Source organism: Suricata suricatta, chromosome 7 (assembly GCF_006229205.1).
Source record: "Suricata suricatta isolate VVHF042 chromosome 7, meerkat_22Aug2017_6uvM2_HiC, whole genome shotgun sequence".
In the NCBI taxonomy this organism is placed as follows: domain Eukaryota; kingdom Metazoa; phylum Chordata; class Mammalia; order Carnivora; family Herpestidae; genus Suricata; species Suricata suricatta.
Window position 1 is genome coordinate 126,057,839 of NC_043706.1, and position 20,357 is coordinate 126,078,195.

Here is a 20,357-nt window from a genome sequence, read left to right on the forward strand (position 1 = left end):
TGTGGGGAACAGACTTTACCCTATTAATACACACCCATTCAAGCATTACCTTTTACCCCTTTCCTTAATGATAGTGTAGAAAATTGTGTCCTATGGTGGTTTGGGGGGATAGTAGGAGCCTGTAAGATACTAACTCTCCATGACCAGTATCCACCTGTAGTTTTCGGGCTACATGTTTGCCTCACATTCTGAGTTTGTGTTTGAAAGGCTTGCTTGCCCAAGGTGGTATATACTACCCTTAAATGACTGGCTATGATTTTCCAAGCTGAATAGACTAATCCAACATGAGAAATTAGGAAAACAAACAAAAACAACAACAAAACTTGCTGTCACTTACATTGGGCTTGAAAGCTTTACCCAGTTGTGAACAGCTGAAGGTGCTTCTTTGTCTTAGTGTGGGGTTCCCCTTCTTCCACATCCAAAGCTTCATTGTGTATGTTAGATTCATGCGATCACCTCCCTCAGTATGTCAGAAACTTATTTCAAATTCTAGGGTGCCTTAGATACAAAGGAAAAGTAAATAATTTAAATCACTTATTTATTTTCTTTCGATTACATATGTTAAAATTATCCAGATGCCCTCACTCCTCCCCTGAATTATCTTATTTTATGAGAAATAACACTGATGATCTCTTAGATTTGGGCTTTGGTTTTTAGTCTTTTTCTTCTAACACAATGACTTTGCTCATTAGAATTTAGTTAGATCAATTACTAATGAAAGGATAGTAGATATTAGGTTTAAAATGGCTTTGTAAAAAGAAATGGATTTATTTGAGGTTAAAGACTTTGATTTTTATAGTCTTACATGAATTCTCAAAGTATTTACTATAAAGATTTCCCTTATTCTCCTTCTTTTAGCCTATATAGATTTGAGGATAAAATGAGACTTTTGAGTCATTTACTCTCAACTCCTTTGTTAGGTTTATAAAGAAACTGAGACCTGTATTAAACATAAATGCCCACAACAATTCACATGTATATATTAGCATATGGAAGAGAATTTTGAGGATATTGCTGCATTCATATTTTAAATATCAAATTATTAAAAGAAAGGCCAGGAAAGAAAGGCATGACTTCATGTTCTTGCAACAGTTACAATATTCAGCTACTGGTGTGAACTCTGATTTCAAAATTTAAAAACATTCTTACCATTGTGGTTATATGGTGATTGTTAATGAAGCCAATGCTTTACTTTATAAGAGGAGCAGAGTTTTCAGGACAAACAAAAATAATGTAGAATTATGCGTTATAATTTGAGAATTTGCCTTTTGGGAAAAAACTTTCTGCTGCAATATTGTGACTTTTAACAGCTGACTCATATTTCTGAATCTTGATTTTTAATAGTGAATGGCATATCTTTTTTTCAACAAAATCTCACATAACTATTTTAAGACCCAATATTAGTTTCAAATGCTAATATCTTGCATATTAATGTTTAATGTTAATTTCCTACATTTTTTAATGTTTAACAGAGTTTCCTCTAGTGCTTAGGTGGAACATCTTTAAAGCACAAATTAAAGATGTGTTAATTATCAGCTTTAGATCTCTCTAGAAGGCAATGGCAAAATCTAGATGGAATGTGATTTATTTAAATGTTAAATAATTCTCCCTCTGCTGAGCTAGGTAATGGCTTATGGATATTAGAAATATAAATTCCTCCTTCTAGAAGTAATAGTTCATAACTTTAATACTGCAGTTTTATTTCCCATATGTTAATATAACATCATATTATGTTGGGATAGTGAAGAGTAGAGACATCCCTATCCATCTTCAATTTGTTGTCCAGTTGCATCAGTTTGCTAAAAATAATTGCTGATAGTGGGTTGCTTTCTGAGAAATAGAACTATGTTTTTTAATTAATAGTTTATTGCCAAGTTTGTTTCCATATAACATCCAGTGCTCTTCCCCACAAGTGCCCCCTCCATGACCATCACCCCACATCCCCTTTCCTCCTCCCTCTTCAGCCCTCAGTTTGTTTTCAGTATTCAAGAGTCTCTCATGATTTGGAAAATTAATTGGACTTGTGTTTGCCAATTTTGTTCAGGAAGGTGTGGTATTAAAATTTCACCCTATATTATTTTAGATTACTTTGTTTCCTTTCTGCCTTCTGACGGACGTTGGGCAGCAGAGATAATATCTCCATACTACTGTAGTAGTTGATTCCAGACTACGTTGTGTTCATAGAGCAGCATCAGAGCTAACTTTTGCGTCTGTTATCAAGAGATGATGCCATTTACCCACTTTTTCTGATCTTATTTCTTCTCAAGGAGAATTTGTTTCTTTTCTTATTAGACATAATATATTATGTATATATATAATATACATACATACATACAATATGTATATACATACAATTATATATATATATAAAATAATGTTTTGTGTGGAAACAAAATTGATTTTATTTTCTTCTATCTACAAAGAAACATAACAGTCTCTTTTGTATAAGCACCAGCTGAAAATTTATTTTTTCCTGAGGTTCTGCCCTCCTGCTTCTCAGGGACCCATGGTGTACTGGCCTGCAGGCATTTTCTTGCATCATTTAGTAATTTTCCTGCCTTCAGACTGATGGGGTCACCTACTGGTGACAGTTCCTTGTCAAAAAGCAGCTAAGACCACATATCAGTGTTGTCTCTGCCATCTGGGCACTATTTAGGAAGGAGGCCAGTTTGGATATTAACAATTTGGAGCTTAGAAATTCTGGAACATCCAGTGACCTTCACCTCTCCTTTCCAAATTAGCCATTCTCTGGTCAATTTATCATCATAATTTTTACATTAGAAGTTAAATTAGTATAGTTAAGCTAACATTAGAAGTATAGCTAATATAGTTTAGCTAGCATAGTATAGTAAAAGTACTAAGTGACATTTCCTGGTAAATTTTGATGGACTTTACAATCACAGTTATTATTTGAATGCCCCAATTGTTTTTTTTTTTAAATAATCCTTTCTTATTTCATTTTATATCAAAGTTAAGCTGGAGGATATTTTCTATTTGTTTTTTAAACCAGCTAGAATTCAGTTGTTATATTCTTTTACATATTTTTAAATCTTCTGCCACATCATTTGTGCTGCACTTAACCCCTGGCCGTGACAACTTTCGGTTTACCTGACATCAAAGAGTATTGGTGCATTTGAACTTACCTGCAGTAGGCTCTCCAGAAAAATTTTCAGGATTAGTTACTGAGGGGAATATTAGAATAGGATCTGCCGAGGGGTGAGTACCGAAGCAATAGAGCCTATTCACAAGTAAAGATTTACTGCATTTTGGAGCAAGTTGCTCACCTGAACTGTGTGTCTTTAAATATGCTAAGCATAAAATACAAAAATAGCCTACTTTCTGAAGAATATCTTGGCGAAGGACACTGGATTTCATCCTTGTGATGAAATACAGATTTCCCCTCCAAGAATCAAATTTATCATTTTAAAAAGTTATAGAAAGTAGCACTTGAATGTAATTCTGGTCGATTACATTAAAAGCATTGAACAAGTCCAATAAAGAATATCATTATCAAAAGGTCTTTTTTTTTATTGGGAACATTTTAATTTGTTTTAAGCCTTTCTCTGTAGTATTTTGTCTTATACTGTCAGAAGAGTATTGCTAAGATAAAGGACTTAATTATGCTGCTATACAGTGCCCTTCACTCTAAGGTGCTTTTTAGTTTACAGTTACATTTTCATTGTAGTGCGCCTTTTTTTTTTTTGATGCTTGCTTACATTTATATGAAATTGGCCTTTTTGAGTGCTTATTTTCAAAATCTTTTTTCTTCTTAAAAGCCTTTTCCTATTTGATATAAAACTTACTTTAGTAGTCTAATGGCATCAAAGGGAAATCCTCCAAAGTCAGAGAACTATCACTTTAGCTAGTGCAATTACACATAAGGGTTTTGTTTCTACTAAATGTTGTATCTAATATATATGCCCTAGTAACTTTTTTCATGTCTTTCTTGTCTTGATTCCAACCTATTTCACAATAAGTTACCTTAATAAATTGCTCCATTTTGTCACAAAATAAGGAATAGGAGTGTCATTAAAGGTTATTTAGGTCAATCAGTTAAAAATGCTTAACACACCAATATTACATCTTTCCCAAGAAGCAGTTTCCATATACTCTGAGTTTCCTGTTAGGTGATGGGAGAATATAGGACTTAAATTCAAAAGCAGTATTTCACCTACTAGTCACCTTTTCTATATAATGACCAGGCTTTCCAGAATTTTCACCAATTCTCTGTTAACCACCAGGAGTCATCCAAAACAATTTAAATTCCTCTTCCATGTGATATTCATCATCAGTGAATCCTCTCTTTTATGCTGTAGCTCACCAGTTCTCTTGCCCATTTATTCTAGTTTTTAATTCCTTCATCAGCACAGATAGCTCAAGTAGTTCTGAGATAAGTTCTTATCCAAAAGTGTTTTAAAACACATGTACTGCTGTTGGACCATATTTCCTTCTTTTTATGCTTAGTCAGATATTCATATTGAAATTATTATTATTATATCTGAGAGTAGGACTTTGCTTTTCATTACCTTAAAATGTAAAATTGTTAGCTTAAATCAGCTTTATCAGTAAGTTCTGGGATTTGATTATTTAATTCATCTTAGCATCACCTTAAGACCAGCTTTGTATCCTCAGGATTTAGTTATATACATTGAAACTAAGTAAGAGAGGGTCAAGTGTAAAGTCCCATAGTTCTTCACCAGCAAACTACTTCCTGGCTGACTCTGGTGGTCATTCAGCCTTCATGAATTCCCTTGACAGTATGCTCTTCCATTATATACTGTACTACTTTATAGATAAATAAATCAATACAAATAATTTAAATGAAAAGCCATCACAAGAGTCACTCAATTCTAACTGAAGATTTACTACACAAAAAAGTGTATATAAAAAATGTAAAGGCTTGGTCTTAGTTACTAAGTACTTTACACTATAAAGAGAGTACAGTTTGAACACATGTAAACCCAGTAAAAGGTAAGTGTAGACATTTAGAAATATGAATTTAATGTGTTTAGGGAACTTTGAAAAAAATATTGGTGAGTATAATTGGCTAGAAACAAGCCACAGAAAAGGAAATTTTGATTAGTGTGTTTTTTATAAATATGACATTTCTTTACAAAGTTAGAAGCAGTAGTAAGAATGTCCCCAAGGAGGATAAAATAATCAGGTTAGCTTGGCTGGAGTGGTGAGTGTGATCCAATAACTAATAATATAGTAATTCAAATGTGGATTCTTATATTCTGTGACTCTGAGACTGCTTATTAAAATGAAGGACAAAAACTGGAGAATTTTGAAGCATGTGTCAGAAAGTTTTGGTTTCAAGAAAGATATATCCAAGCACAGTTTGATGTGATTCAAAAATAATTAAAGTGAATTTTACTGAAATATGCAGGGGAAATCCATTAAAGGGAAGGGGGGAAACTATGAAAGTGTTAGTTATTGTGGAATTCTAGGTACTAGGCTGTTGCAATAGTTGGGAACAATAAAAGGTGTTCCTTTGTCAGTGATAAGGAGGGGTCCAAGCTCCGTCTAGTCTTGTCATCCTGGAGGACCAGGAGTAATTCACGGGCATGTCATGAGTAGGTTTCAAAACCAGGATTCTTTAGGTTTAAACAATGTGGACTAAGACTGAATATATTTAATTCAGTGTATAACTTGGCTAAGAGCCCATACATTATTAGCAGGCCTGATTATGTGGATATACCCAGGGATAGTTATGAGATACTCTGTTTGTGATTTAAAAAAAAGGGTCCACATCCAAATAAAACCTTGTTCATCCAGAATCCTGATTCTCCAGCTGACTTGTCTGGGTACTTGAGAGTTGGCTTCTTTGAACTTCAACATTTTACATTTAAAAAATTGAATTACTGTTGATGTACAGTATTATGTTAGTTTCAGGTGTGTAACATAGTGCTGTGATGTTTTCATAATTATGATTATCTCCATAGGTCTAGTTACCCAGTATCACTATACAAACATTACAATATTATTGGTTATATTTTCTATGGTATATTTTACATTTTAAACAATTTACAAGTTGATCTTTGCAAACTATATAGTTCTCTGACTTCTTAAAAAGAGTGCTAGATTTAATAGACACTTTTTTAAAATAAATATACAAAGTAATCATTATGGATATCAATTGCTATGTGTGCTGGGACACAGTGGTAATCTTGAAGCCTGCTGAAAAGTATAAAGCCATTAAGGGGCACCTGGGGGTACAGTAAGTTATGTGTTTGAGTCTCGATCTCGGGTCAGGTCATGATCTCCCAGTTTGTGAGTTTGAGGCCCTCTGTGCTGAAGGCATGGAGCTTGGTCGGGATTCTGTCTCTCTTTCTCTCTGGCCCTTCTCTGCTTGTGCTCTCTTTCTCAAAATAAATATATAAACTTAAAAAAATATATGTAAAGCCATTTATTCCTACCAAAAAGTGGCCCTAGATTGCTATACTTTTGCTATATTGACTAGACTTATTAAACCATTTTTTAGGTGATTTAATCAGTAGTTAGTGAACAGCTACCATGTGCAAGGAATTAAGGTGAAGTTCGAAGATGAAAAAAAAAGAGACATCTTCATTATTTTGAGAAAGATTGAACTCGTCTTGATTCTTCTGCCAAACCATCAATCATTCTGTGACTTCATTAGCTTTGGAACAAATTTTTCAAGTAGCTGGCCTACATAGGGTAGATGGTGATGGCAACTCCTATTTTATGTTTCCATCATGTGGCTTGGCAGTTCCCATTCCTCTTCAGGCACTAAAATTTTTCTCCTAGTGATGTATGGTACTAATATACAATGACTGTTTTACAGATTTTTAATAACTTTCTAGGCAGTGGCTAGAGTGGCATCACCTTTACGAAATCTGTCAGAAGCCGTATTTTCAGTGTGCCCTATAGTTATTCCACAGAGGGCTGGGAAACCACAGTGGAAGACACAGTAGTTTCATGAGTACCTAAAACCACTGAAAAAGTAACTCCTAGTTAATCGCTCTGATTTTAGATTGGGAGCGACATTTCAGTAGGAGAAGGTTTTCAGGGAAGGTATAGTTGAAAACCAGAGTCAGGCTGGGACATAAAGTCAAAATGATGTGACTGTTTTATCGATCATAGACTTATCATTAGATTAAAATTTTTATGTAGAAATATTTATGTAATTTATGTATTCAAGTGTTATTTATTTATTTGATTTATTTTTCATGCCTAATTGTTCTCTATGAATGTCTACAATGCTTAAGATCTGAATTTACAGGAAAAATTGTAATTTTAACTTCCTTCAATCTCATGGGAGGTTTTGCTTTCTTAAACTTAAGGCACTGCAGTACCAAATATAGTATTAATATTTTTATGAAGATAATTTATTGATTTAGGCAGAGATTCTCATTTATCAATTTTACAATTGTCTACTTTGGTCACTTCATGGCCAAGAAATTAAAGATTCAAGCTGACTCTAAATGATCGTAATAAAAGCCCAAACTGTCAACTGAAGCACACAAAAGAATTTTGGGTACCAGTTCTTTGATTACCAACTAATTTATTTTGCATTCTAATGAAGACATGACCATTTTATACACTGGTAAACACATGTGCCTGTTATGTGTCAGACCCTGATCTTGGTGCTAAGAATACATAAGTTAAAGAAATTTTAAGTATTATTATCATTGCTATTGCTATTATTATTATCCTCAATGGTCCCATAGTCTGTCAGAAGAGACATATATCTAGTTATAGACTAATGGGTTACAAAAATTTAATCCTAAAAAAATAAATGCATGAAAGACTATTGGAAATGCTGTATGTTCATGTCAGTTTTATTTGTAAAATGGGAAAGATAATCACTGCTACATTATTTACCTTGTAACAGTGTTTCAGAGAACAAGGAGATGGCATATACCACTAATTTTTTACCTGCTTTTGTTAAACTGCCACCAAAAGATATTAAGATATTTGCCCTTTTTTAGCTGGTGAATAATGAGCAAGTACATGAAATCAGTTAATTAGGTGTAGATTTTGAACCTAACGCCTAGTAAAATAAGACAGACATGAAATTCATGGTTAAAAGTGTAGTATGCGCTATAGGTTTTAGGAATCTTTCTCATGCTATAAATGAGAAAACAAAGGCCCAGGGAAATAAAATGCCTTGCCCAAGACTACAATATTTGTTAGTAACAAGGCCAGGACTAATTCAACTTCGTATTAGATATTTGAAAAAAATAAATCTCGTGTGTTTGTTTTTTTAAGTTAAAAAAATATTTACTATTTGAGAAAGACAGAGTGAGTGCGAGCAGGTGAGGGCAGAGAGACAGAGAAAGTCACAAGCAGGCTCCATGCTGTTAGGGCAGAGCCCAAGAGGGGGCTTGAACTCACAAAACCATGAGATCATGACCTGAACCAAAATCAGGAGTCAAATGGTTAGTCAACCGAGCCACCAAGGTGCCCCCATTTGATTGATTGTTTTAAAATCATGTGATTCAACCTCATGCATTCTTCTCTTCACTGAGGTTTATATCATCCAGCCAAGCTACATTCTTCCCAACTTTGCTGCTCTCATTTAGTAGCTTCTAGGAGAAACTGTTGTCACTGAAACCTCATTCTTACAGCTGATAGTCTTCCTTTCAAAATGGACTCTTGCCATACATCTGAATGATTCCAATATTCATGTGTGTGATCCACTGATGCTTACTTATCCTCTTAGTTCAGTGACATAAACTCTGTGTCCTTTCCCTTCACTTCTGCAACGCACCTACTCTGACCATGATCTGGCACCTTGACATTGCCAAGAGCTGTTCAATCTCTGAACTCGTAAGCATCAGAAAGTCTCTGGACAATAAAAGGCTGTTCTTTTCAAATTCTCTTGCTCCCAACCAACCTGCTCTTCACATTTCTCTTGAAAGCCTGGATAAAGCCATTTTCTTATGTGATCTGACTTCTTCCCAAGATTTATGCAATTCTGTCTCTTTACTTATGTTTGTTACTGTCTTGTAATTAAGTTCCTTTCTTAGAGAAAATGTACTTCCAACTTAAAGTGCCCATTCCATATGAAATGCTAGTTGAGGCTTCCATTTTTCTTCTAGCCCCTTCAGTGAAGAAAAATAAAGGCCATAAAGGGGCACCTTTTTTAATGAAAGAAGAAAGGATTCTCTCCTTGTGAGGGCTGTGGTCAAAGAGTGGGAGATAACACTTGCTCAGATGGCTGAATGGTAATGTCTCTACAGCAAATGATTAGGGGTTGTGTGTAGTGCATAAGGATGAGAAGATTAGAAAAGGATACCTAGAGATGGATTCTAGGGATCAGAGGTATGATGGAAACAAAGGATTCATGGAATTAGCTATGCTTAGAGAGCCGTCAGGGTAAAATGTACAAAACAATCATCCTTAAGTTTATTGTACAGACGAGATAGAGCTAAATAAATGTAAGGTATTATTGTTCTTGTCAGGCTATTCCAATCTTAAATAAGATGTTTCTAGTCTAAGTGATCCCATGTGAGGTAAATATAAGAATGTTCTCGAGTGAAGGTATGCAAATTAAAAAAAGAGATATATTTTTCTGATTTGCTGACTTTGAATAGCATACCTACCTTCCTGTATTTTTCCTTCATAATGATTGAATCCATAACATATGGCTATAGATGAGGGCTTTCATTTAGAGTTGGATAGACTATTCTGCAGCTATTGTTGGATACTTTGAGGCAGTTTCCTCTATTTTCTGAGGTGCTCTGATAACATTTTATAATTTGTACATTATAAAGGCTGAACAAAACAGATCAGTAAACAAATTGCTGACAGTATGTTGAAGAGAGAAAACTGTTTACAATAGAACAGAATACAAGGTGATATTGAAACAGGGAAATAACTTAAAGAAATAATTACCCTCTTCCTGGATAAATGTTATTTATAAATATATAATTATTGTTGTTGCTTTTTGGTTAACGGATATTACTCTGATGGTAAAAAGAAGATGCGTTCAGATGTCTGTTGTAATAAAACCACTTTTTCTGGGTCAAACTCTCTGCTATAGTCATCAATGAACAGAGCTGAACTATGATCCCTCTATCAAGAAGTTCATCATGTGGTGACTACCATTCAGTGTGATAAATGCAACCATAGGAGTAGGTGTGAATAAAGAGGCAAGAGAAAAATGTCATTACCTCTTCTGGACCAAAGAGGAAGTGAGGGTAACCTCATAGAAGTCTTCCAAAGGATGTGACATTGAAAATCACCCCATTAAAGAACACAGAGGAGTGCCTATGAGTAAAAGTATTGATGAGTAAAGGTATTGATGTAGAAAACAAAGCATGCTCAGAGAACTTAAACATGTTACTAATTCTGGAATATATGTTCAGGGAAAATGATTGGGGAAAGATCAAGCTGTAAAGGGAGGAAAGGCTTAGGTCATAAAGGGGCAGGCTTGCCATGCCAAGAAATTTAGATTCATTTTGTAAACATGGTGAGCCAGTGAGAGATTTTAAACAGAGAGGAAACACAATAAGATTTATATTTTGATAGGGGCACCCTGAAAATTTTGAAGAGGATGGATTAAGAAAAGAAGTCAGATTGGAAATTAGGACAAGTTGGCAGGCCATTGATAGTTGGGAAAGAGGTGGAGAAAAAAAACCAATTTAATTAATCAATTTACTTAAGAGATGATAAGAATTTTACTAAAGTAATTGTCAATTGGGATGGAAAGAAGAATGGATTTGACAGGAATTTAGTAGGGAGATTAGGATTTAGTGAATGACTGGTTATAAGGATAAATGAGAAAGGGAAGTCAGCAATAACTACCAGGTTTCCATTTTGTACAACTAAATAGTGAGAAAAGAGGAAGCACAGATTGGGAAAAAGATGAGGTTAGAGTAGTTGGATTTGAGGTATCTATGGGAAAAAAGTTGAGAGATCCCATAGGCCAAAGATCTGGAAAGGGAGGTCCATTTGTAATTTGTCAGCAAATAGCTGTAGTTAAAACAACAAGAGTGGATGCGATTACCAAGCAAAAGGATAGGAAGTGAAAAGGGCAGGACTTTGAGGAAGGTGAAAATAAGAAAGAGGATCCAGAAAAAGGATGTAGAAGGAACAGTTAGAAAACTAGGAGAAGGGTACCTGAGGGGCTCAGTCAGTTCGGCATGGCACTCTTGACTTCAGCTAAGGTCATGATCTCAAGGTTTGTGAGATGGAGCCCTGCATCAGGCTCTGGGCTGAGCATGGAGCCTGCTTGCAATATTCTCTCTCTCTCTCTCTCTCTCTCTCTTTCCCTCTCTCTCTCTTTCTCTGCCCCTCCCCTTGCTCATGCATATGCTCTCTCTCTTTAAAATTAAAAACAAAACAAAACAAAAAACAAACAAGACTAGAAGGAGAAAGAGGAAGAACCAGGAAAGAGCAGACATTATTGCAGTCAAGGGAGGAGAGATTTTCACGAAGGGAACCATAAAGCTGACAGGGAAGGGAGGGTTATAGAAATAGTGCTCTGCACTAGTAGCCTCCACTTCCTCCCAGCTTCTGCCTCCCCAAGAATCTCTCTCATTTTTTTTCAAAAGTCTGAATACTTTAATGTGATTTTCTATAAACAAGGATATTCTTAAACTTAACCAAAATACAACCATCAAAACCAGGAGAGTAACAGTGATGCATTACTACCATTTAACTCTCAGACACCATTTGAGTTTTACTTGTCCTAATAAAGTCTTTTGTAGCAACAGGATCTAGTATAGAATTAGTCATGTCTCTTAATCTCTTTCAGTTTGGAGTCATTCTTCAGTCTTTTCTTCATGATCTTGACAGTTTTGCAGATAACAAGTCCAAATATTTTATTTTTTTCTTAAAGTTTATTTATTTTAAGAGAGAGAGTTGGGGAGAGTCAGAGAGAGAGAGAGTGAGAAAAGGAATCCTTAAGCAACCTTCACACTGTGAGTACAGAACCCCAATTCGGGGCTAGATCTCACAAACCATGAGATCATGACCTGAGCTGAAATCACAAGTCAGTTGCTTAACCGACTGAGCCACCCAGGTGCCCCACAAGTCTAATTATTTTATAGAATGTCTTTCAGTTTCGGTTTACTGATGATTCCTCATGATTAGATTTAAATTAGACCTCTTTGTTAGGAATATTCCAGAAGCAGGGCTGCATTTCTGTCATTGCACTGCTAAAAAGTGTATGATTTAAATTTGTCCCATTATTGATAATGTTAATTTTGATCACTAGATTAATATTGTATCTCTCAGACTTCCCCACTGTAAAGTTTGTAATTAAAGAATATTTTATGGGAAGTTGCTTTGAAACTCTGTAAATATCCTATTAATCATCAAACTTTTGATTTGTTCAATTTATTTATGTGAGTATAAAATTATGGATTCTTATTTTATTCAGTGCATTTTAATCTATTATAATTATCATCATTATTTATCTGGTACTAAATTGTCAATCTGGCTTTTATATTCTTGTGACATGTACCATCATCTTTTGAAAACTCCCTATTTTCTGGTACAAAAAGTTTTTTCGGGTTCATTATTTACTTTTTCTTTTTTTTAATTTTTAATGTTTTTATTTATTTTTGAGAGAGAGAGAGAGAGAGAGAGACAGCGAGAGCGAGAGAGCGCATGAGCAGGGGAGGGTCACAGAGAGAGGGAGATACAGAATCCACAGACAGTCTCCAGGCTCTGAGTTAGCTGTCAGCACAGAGCCTGACGTGGGGCTCGAACCCATGAACTGTGAGGTCATGACTTGAGCTGAAGTCAGATGGTCAACCAACTGAACCTCCCAGGTGCCCCATGTTTAAAAAAAATTTTTTTTAATGGTTTTATATTTACTTTTTCTTTTAATTTTTTAGAAATCTGAGTACAGTTGACATACAATGTTACATTAGTTTCAGGTGTACAGCATGATGATTTGACAAATCTATATGTTATGCTGTGCTCACCACAAGTGTAGCTACCATCCATCACCATAAAACACTATTACGATGCCATTGACAATATTGCTTGTGCTGTTCTTTTTATTCTCATGACTTACTCAAGGATCTCTTCATTTCTAAGCCCATAAGAAGGGCAGAGGCCAGGAGGAAATGGAGGCTGCAAGTATGTAGCATTGTTTCTGGAGACTGAGAAGGGAAGGTGAGATAGGTGAGAGGTGTACTTCTAAGTGAAAACATTTTCTAGGATGAGAAAGTCGTAAGCAGTTTTATATATTTATTTATTTATTTTTAATTTACAGTGCACAAATGCACAGCACTTGTTCCAGTAAGCAGTTTTAAAAAATGATGGGAAGCAGTGGTTGAAAGGGAGAACTTGAGGATAATTGAAACAGAGTTATTGAGAGGCAAGACGAAATTGTGGCCGGGCCACACTGAATAATAGGAAAAGGCTTTCTTCTAGGTGATGTTACAATTAAGTTTGGGAAAGAGGAGAAAAAAATAATATTTGATATCCAATATTTTCTCAACTATTCAGTGAGGGAGAAGGAAGGGGAAGTGGAGTAGTTCAGAAACAAACAGGACAAATTCTTTTTTTATATATAGTTTAATATCAAGTTGGTCTCCATGTAAGACCCAGTGCTCTTCCCCACAAGTGCCCTTCTCTATGACACATTCTTAAAGGACCCCACAGAGTTTGAAACCACGTATTTTTAGTAGTGTGAATGACTACTGTTTGATATTCTCTCCAGGAGTATACAGTCGCGGATGCATGTGAGGAGTCCCATCTTTCTCAGCACCTTATTGACTTGGCCACCTGATGGCCCGATGTCCAAAACACTAGACTATTTCTTTAGTTAATTACACAGGATACCAGGTGCTTGCCAAAGATTATAGCCACAAATTATCTTTGTCCAGCTCCTGTCCTAAGGCCAGATGAAGGACTTGATATTTAAGAATATCACCAAAGAGATCATATCATTTTATGCCACTTTGCATAAAATTAACTTTTCAGAAAACTACATAACTGAGTTTGTTTACTCTCCTTGAAGAACTGCTTTCTCTAAGTAGTGTTTTAATACTGTCCCTGTTTATTTCTTAAAGGTCGGAACAAGCATTGGAAACATAAATAATGCCTTATAATTTTCCAGATTTGTAGAAGATATTTCTTAGTATGTTGTTCAATATCCCTTTTATAAAGTCCATTGTTAACAATTCTTTTTAGATTTTAATACCATGAAATCATTTTTCTCTCTTGAAGAACTGACATGTTTCAACTTACTGGTAATGAGAGAATTGTGTTTTTTACTTTTTTCTTTTCCTAGCAGGACTCTCAAAGATAAATTTGATGCTCAGTTACAAAAAAAAGGTTTAGTTTACATGTGTAGATATTAGCTTCTCTCACCTTGCTTCAACAGCCTTATTTTATACTTTATATAATTGTAAAGTGCCCCATATACATTTTAAGAAGAGTAAGGACATTAATATGTAAATGGAAGTGACCCTACTGTACGTTTCTGTATGTTATGAAGCAGAGGGTACTGACAGGCTGAGAGGTTTTTTTAAACTGTGAAAGAGGGGAAGTTTATGTTACACTCACAGCTGAAGATGGAAGAAAAATTTGCTTTGTATTTAGTATGATAGAAGAATCTTTGAGCATTGATCATATACCAGAGGAGAATTATACTCCTTTAGATTAGTGCAAAAGGCCTTCCTTGGCTCACAGAAGCTCTGCCATGGCTATCTTTTCCTTCTTTAGTACATTTTAGAGTCTTCTGTGTGGCCATGCTGAGATGTTTTGCCCAGTGTTGGCAGGGTATATGTGTGGGTGAAACTTTCTCTTCACCATGGTCAGCACTGAGCAGGGCCGCTGTGTCTCTGTGAATTCCCAACAGCCTCCTTTGCTGTTCTCCCCTTTTTATCTTTAGGGAAAAATAAATCCGTTTTAAAGTGACTGTTTTGTGACAAATGGAGAGAAAGCTTGTCTTTTACTCACTTCCTCGCTTTTCCTGGTGTTCTTATCATGTGTCTTCCAGACCACAATTGCTTGGGAAACTAAGCACCTGAAAGATATCCTTAGTCTCTTACTCCTGTTCGCCACGATGGTTGTGAAATCACAGTGTAGAGGGAGACCCTTGTGGACTGATACATGTGATGGATAACTTACCCTTTGTTTTTGGCTTGAAATGCCAGATTTGAACAGTGAAAAGGCAAATTTCATTTTTTCTTCAATGTTGACATATGCTGAAGGAAAGGTTAGTATGTAATCTCCTTGATCTTGATTTTAAAAGTAAAATTTTACTTGAAAAGAAACAATTTCTTGAAAATGAAAAAGGATTATTGAGTGAGTGATTAATTTTTGAAGTGCTATGTTCTCCCTTTCAGTAGTTTATGTTTAGGCTGTCTTAGGTGCAAAGGAATGTACTACAGTAGTGCATCTCAACGTTCAGTATGCATGTGAATCACCTGGGAACTCAATAGACTGCAGATTCTGATCCAGTAGGCCTGGGAGGGACCTGAGAATCTGCGGTTCTCTTAGGCTCTCAGATGGTCCATGGGCCACAGTTTGGATAGAAATTTGGGAAGCTCCTTCTGATGTCTTCCTTGAGAAAGTGCACTGCATATGCCTTCTCACACATTTATGAATTATTTCCTTCAGAGTCATTTACACATGTCTGAAGGCAATGTTCTATTGCACCTGAAATAGGCAAAAAAACAGGTTTTAAAGTGTGTATGTTTATAAAATCGCACAAAAGATGTTTACCTATTCATTTCTTACACTTAATGATTTTTTAAAATATGCATTAACTAGCCTGGATACTTGCTGAATGTTGTATTGCAGTTAGTCAAATTTCTGGCTGGATGTGTGCCTTCTCCTCTTGGAAACTTTGCTCCAGTAGAATATCTCCCTTGATAGAAAGTAAGTTTCCAGAGGATGGGACTCTTCATTCTGTGTTGTTCACTGACATATCCCCAGCAATTGAAACAGTGCCTTCCATGTAGTAGACATTCAATAAATATTAATTTAATTGAATTATGAAATGAGGGCTTTTTTTCCAACTTTTTTCTGCCTTAGTGAAGGGTTTGATGATTTAAGAGTTTGCAGTATTTTGCCTTAATTCTTATTGCTAGCAATATAAATGTAAATGAAACAAGATAGTAGACTAATTATTCAACTTCTAAGAACCAAAAACCTTGGAAATGTTTGTTTTTCTACTAAATACTTTATAAAGTTTTTTATTTGCATTTATTTATACTGGAGGAATAAATAAAAGAAAACATCCAATTAATTGAATATTTTGTGGGCAAACTCTTCTTAATTAATATTCCTCTTTACCTTTCCAATGATTAAGGAAAAATGACTACGCTTACTGTCAATTAAATTTCTCAAGTTGTTATATTTTTTCATTTTCTTTTTATGATTTTTTTAGTTTATGTTTTTTTTTTTTATTTTGAGAGAGAATGAGAGCAAGCAGTGGAGGGACAGAGAATGAGACAGAATCCCAAGCAGTCTCCCCACCATCAGTGCAGAGCTTGATGTGGGGCTCAGTCTCATGAACTGTGAGATGAAGACCTGAGCTGAGATCAGGAGTCCAATGCTTAACCGACTGCAATACCCAGGCACTGCTCCTTTTTATGAATATTGGTGCTGTGTAACAATAGTCTCCTTAGACTTAAGTGCCCAACAGGCAGTGGAAAGTGTACTGAGTGGGAGGAGCTCGGCTTGGTCTCATTCCATTAGCTATTTCTTGTGAGTCTGGACAAGTCCACAAACTATTTGAAGCCTGTGTAAAGGGTCTATCATGCTTTCCTCCCAGCCTCCTATGAAGACCATGTGATCTGTTACAGAAGTGCTCTTGAAACTGTAAAGTTTTTTTTAATGCTTATTTTATTTTTGAGACAGAAGCACAAGTGGGAGAGGGGCAGAAAGAAAGGGAGAGAGAGAGAGAGAGAGAGAGAATTTGAAGAGGCTCCAGGCTCTGAGCTGTCAGTGCAGAGCCTGACATGGGACTCAAACCTGCAAACTGTGAGATCATGACCTGAGCTGAAGTCAGATACTTAACCAACTGAGCCACCCAGGTGCCCTAAAACTGTAATGTTTTACATAAATATAGCTAGTTGCAGTGTATTCTATTAGCTTATCTTATATTCTCATTTTAATTATTAATAACTGCCTCTTGACCTCTGCTTTTCCTCAAATATTATAAGCAGCCACTTCTATTTAATGTTTTTTTTTAGAATGATAGATTTTGTGTGGAAGGAAAGAAACATTTATCTAAGTCTCTGAATTGAAAAGAAAAAAAATTTGAGGTTAGGTGACCTACCTGACATGGAGCATACCTCATTACTACAAGAAGACTTTCCTTGTAGCTCGGCTTTTGCTCTCTATAAATCCTGAAGCTTCTCCGGATCATTTGCCTTTATCTCTTCATATTCTCTTTCTAGTCTCTGGTTTTCCTCTACTCCTAGTCTTTCTATGTGAGCTCGAAGGGCAAGCCTTAGTTTCATATCAATGAGCCAATCAGTTAATTCATTTATTCAGCAAATGCAGATCCCACTAATCACCCAGCAGCATCTCAGGCATCAGGTATCAAGAATGAATCCAGACTGCAGATGTCCATCAAGGGTGCTAACATAGGCAAGTAGCCATGAGAAATGATACTGAAATTATATTTATAGAAGTATATATATAAATATATACTATATATATGACTATGTGATAAAATAATATTATCTGTGTGTCTTCCGAACTTTATGGATACTCTGTAGTTCCTACAATTGCTTATAGTCCAGAAGGAGAGATAAAGAAATAATTTTTGCTACCTATGTGTTTGGATGGATGTGGGTTAAGAGAGAGTGTGGAGGTTCAAGAGAGGAGGACACTACTTCTAGATGGGGACATTAATCAGGTATTCTGGAATAAGTAGCATTAGAATCTGGTCTTAGATGTTCACTACCCATGCAAGGGAAGAGCTAGATGGAAAAGGAATTTCCCAGGAAGGAAGTCATGTAAATAAGGGCTCTGAATAAAATGCTAACACATATACAGGCATGGTGAAATGGTTAATTTGTCTGGGGCAAAACTTACCTACAAGAAAGTTGAGAAAGAACTTATTGGAAAAGTAGACCCAGATGTAGGAGTACTCAGATGTCAGAGTTTGAACTTGTCTTTCATCTGCTAATTTAGTCAAAATAAAGTGGACTTTCTTTTGCAAATTTCTATTGAAGACTGATAAATAGGGACTTATTTTTAACTCTTCCTGCCCACTCATTTTCTGGTCTTTTTTTCTTCCTTGTAACATTTGTGCTAGAAAGTGACACCTTTGCAGGGAAGCCATCTTCTTTGTTTGTCTGGAAAAACGTCATTAATCATACAGTCCATTTACATTTCCATAGCAATATAAATATTTGGTCCTAAGAAGGATATAGGCAAATGTATTGCAATGTTTTGCAGCTAGACTTGGAGTCTATGTGGACATGTGGCCCGCCTCTCAGTGAAGCAAAAGGCATATTACAAGCTGGTTTCTCAGCTGTGAAATGCCACTACTTAGGTCGCATGCCTCAGTTAAAAAAAAACTGCCAGGAGCAACGCCTTCTCCTTGGCGGAGAGGCGTGCCACCTGTCACCCAAAGCTGCCATCCCCTCTGGCATCGTGCATGGGTAACTTTGATTCACTTCTGCATATGGGGAGGTTGTGTTCTCTGCCTCTTGCAGCATATTTCTCCATGGTATTTATTGGGGTGAATTCATTCTTATACTCATTGAACTGGGGATTATTCCCCATACTCACCGGGGCCAAATGTTAGTCTGGAAGAATAGCTGTAACCTTGAGGACAGCAGTTGAGTGAACATGTAAATTGTCTCACATGTGAAAAATGGCATATGATAGGCATATTTCCACTCAGCACCTAGCTGTGATGCCACCTTTGGTGATATGCAATATCACACTCTATTTCACTCTGTAATGACATGCAAGGATTCCTGGAAATCAGCCTTAGAGAGCACACATTCTAGATTCATTAGGGACCATGTCCCATCAGCTCTTAAGACAGGGACCTGTCTCAACATCAGGATTCTTATGTTACCAAAAAGAAACATAACTTACATCTTCACAAGCTGGTGAAACACTCCTTACAGCATGTACCTTATTTTAGATTTCCTCCTTTGTAAGGTCTGGCATGAGGTTAAGCACAAAATAAGTGCTTGATTAACACATGTTGAATGAATAATCAAATAGTGGTTCTGTTAAAAGGTAATCCAATAGGCATTTGTACTGGCCATGATACTAGAATCTTATGGCTTCCTATTTTTCTGAGATAGAAATACTTAGAAACCAACAATGCTCTATGTTTATAGAGATACAAGTTCTGTCTGCCATAATGATGGCATCTTGGTGTTGGACTTTAGAGTTTACAATGTGTTTTCTCATGCATTTTGAGTCATTAAAAAAAACTATATTAAAATATATACTTCCCCTAAAATTTTAAAATGTAATTCTCATTTTTACCATTTGTTCTTGTTCAGGGTTGAATTATGGCCTCCCAAAAAAGTTTGAATCTTAATGCCCAGTTCCTCAGGATGTGACTTCAATTGGCAACAGGGTCATTATAATAGTAACCAAGGTAAAATGAGACAAGTGAGATGGGCACTAATGGAATGACTGATGTCCCTATAAAAAGGGGGAATCCTGGCATAGAAAAAGACATGCAAACAGGGAAAATACCATGTGAAGATGAAGGTAGAGACTGAATGGCGTATCTACAGGGCAGGAAGTACCCAAGGTTGTCAACAAACCACTGGAAACTAGCAGAGCAGCCTGGAACAGATTGTCCCTCACAAAGAACCACACCTGCCACCATCTTGATCTTGAACTTCTGGCCTCCTGATCTGTAAGACAATAAAGTTCTGTTGTTTAAGCCCTGTGGCTTGCACTTTGTTACAGCAGGCATAGGAAATGAATTGCAATTGTTCTCAGGTTACCATATTGGGGAACCTGGGCAAGGTTCAGGTGCTTCCTGAATGTGCTGAAAAAAACTAGTCTTTATGGAACAAATGATGTTCATAAGTTTCTGGACTATTAGTTGCTTCGCTTTTAATCTCCCTGCCCCATCTGACCCACCACATTCTACTCATAAATGGTAATATAACTTAGGTGTCTGTTATTATTGTTAAAAAATAGTAATGATACTAGCACCATTGATCATTTATTGTGTGCCATGTACTATGCTGAGTGTTTTATGTACATTGCTTCTTTTGGTCCCCCCAATAACCTTGTGAAGAAGGTACTTTATTATTCTCAAAGATTAAAAATGTCCTTCTGAGTCATATAGGTAAAAATTGGCAGACACAGGCTCAGTCTTATTCTGCAGCCCAGGTGTCTGACTGCTATATAATTTGTATAAAGAGGTGCTACACCATGGCTTTTGGTCTATGCTAGTAGGGCTTTTGGTCTGGATATTGTCA

The 20,357-nt window shown here is 36.0% G+C and overlaps 1 protein-coding gene across 3 annotated transcripts in view; it reads left to right on the plus strand.

The window, feature by feature from the left end:
* The window catches only part of GRM1 (glutamate metabotropic receptor 1), a 401,855-nt gene that overhangs the window by 943 nt on the left and 380,555 nt on the right, over positions 1-20,357 (plus strand). The window lies entirely within an intron of this gene.